The sequence below is a fragment of the Paralichthys olivaceus genome, chromosome 5 (assembly GCF_024713975.1).
Source record: "Paralichthys olivaceus isolate ysfri-2021 chromosome 5, ASM2471397v2, whole genome shotgun sequence".
NCBI lineage: Eukaryota > Metazoa > Chordata > Actinopteri > Pleuronectiformes > Paralichthyidae > Paralichthys > Paralichthys olivaceus.
This window is the reverse complement of record NC_091097.1, coordinates 7,748,401-7,750,350: the sequence shown is the minus strand read 5'-3', so window position 1 is coordinate 7,750,350 and position 1,950 is coordinate 7,748,401.

Sequence of the window (1,950 nt, the reverse complement as noted above, 5' to 3'; positions counted from 1 at the left end):
CTCTCTCTCTCCCTCCTCTTTCCATTTCCCTCTCTACGGTCGGCATAGCAACAGGCGTCAGGCTCGTCAGAGATGGCACTGTGGTCTGTTTCTCTGACTCCCTCTCCCTGTGTCTTTCCCTCCTGCCTCCCTCGCTCTGTTTGCCAATAGTCAGAGCTGGGGACCAGTATTTCATCAGGTGTAAAATTTATTAAGAATTCATGAGGAAGTGAAGCCCCTTTTCAAAAGATTTGTTAGTATTGCACCACCAAGCTCTGCATAAACGTTTAAATCTAGTATTGACAATGTGTGCCATTAGCAATATGCCAACTAAAACTGCACAACGCTCCCTCTAATGGACAGTATGAGTTTTGCCTTTTGCCTGGCTGGTGTCAAGTTAGAAGTTTAGGAGTAAAATCCTCTAGTGTTTCATTACAAGTCCCACTGGGTGGACTCCTAAATCTTTCCCGTAGGTGGATATCAACCCTTAAACCTTAGGCATTTAACTACCTGCCTGCCTGCCTGTCTGCCTGTCAGTCCGTCTGTGAGCCCGGCCTCTGTGTTGAGACTCAGATGGTGACTAGTGACTTTGTAAAAAACTAAATGAAAATGTAAAAAAAAAAAAAAAGAAAGTAAAAAAAGATGTTGTGTTAGCATGAGTGGCCTCCCTCATGTGCCGTGTGTGGTGTGCCATTGTGTGTGAAGATGTGTGTGTCCTCAGGTCGTTTGTCAGGTTTCAAAAGCACCCACCCTTCCCCCCCCCTGCCACCACCACCCTACACTTCTCCGCTACAGCATTATGTAGCTCCGGCCCTGCCTCCCCTCTCTCTCCATCTCTTTCCCCGTCTGATAAGAGGCCTGTGTTGTGAGGACAGTTGGTATTAGTATTTTTGCACTCTGCTCGCTGATCTTAATGCACTTACGAGCATGGCAGTCACACTCCAGTCCTACTCGGTCTTTGATTCTGCTCCAGGTCTGCAGCCCCTGCTTCCCATCATCCACTCCCAGTGTCGTCTGCAGAAGCTCACTGAAAGCACGGGTGGCACACACGCTCACATAAACTCACACGCATGTAGAAACACACACTGGTGTAACGGTCCCCTCATTTTCAGCTTGCCAGTCCCTGTCCAGGCCAACTTCTCCTGGGTGGCAGCTAAATATCAAAGCGTCCATCCATCCTCGACTGTGGAAAGTAAAACGCGGAACAGGGGCGGAGTCAAACTGGGCTAGAGTGTGACCGCCACGCTGGTGTGGGGAGTGACTGTGTCCTGTCAGCCTCTGGTTAGTGTTCTGTTCTAATCTGCTGGGCTCCCTTTGTGAACCTGTGGACGGTGCTTCTGTTCCGAGTGCCATGTGAGAAACAAACGCTTAAGTAAGAAAAAAAAAGGATGTTTTACTTAATATGTTATTTTAATTGACCTTTATATTTTTTTGTTTGTTTATTTGTTTTATTATCCAAGGGTTTAAAGTTCAAAGCTCTCATACTCTCTTTTACCTGGCGACCCTGCGCTCCTTTTAAATGTGATGAAGTCTTTCTGTTGGTCTGAACCATGTGTGCCAAATTGTATGTATATTCCTCTGTCAATGCTTTCAATATTAACAGTGCATGAAAAAATATGGAGAAAAATCCTGTTTTTGGATGCGTTTCCATCGACCGTGAAGAAACTAAATGAAAACAAAAGAGTTGTCAGTGTGTCAGATTTGTATCCCAAATGCTCAATGGTGCTGACAGATTTTTTGCTGCAGTTTACAAAAGGTTTAACACAATTTGTAGTTTTTTGATGGATCGGAGTCCTGCTTAAGCGTAGGCTTGCACTGTGCCTCTCTCCTTGCACACAGCTTACCTCAATCCGAGGCGCCTCCCTCCATATTTATATCCCTTCTCACTGTGCTTTACCAGCTCTTGCATCATGTCGACCACAACAGATAGACGACCTCTGCGTGTTTACCGCCATAACATCCATATCACAG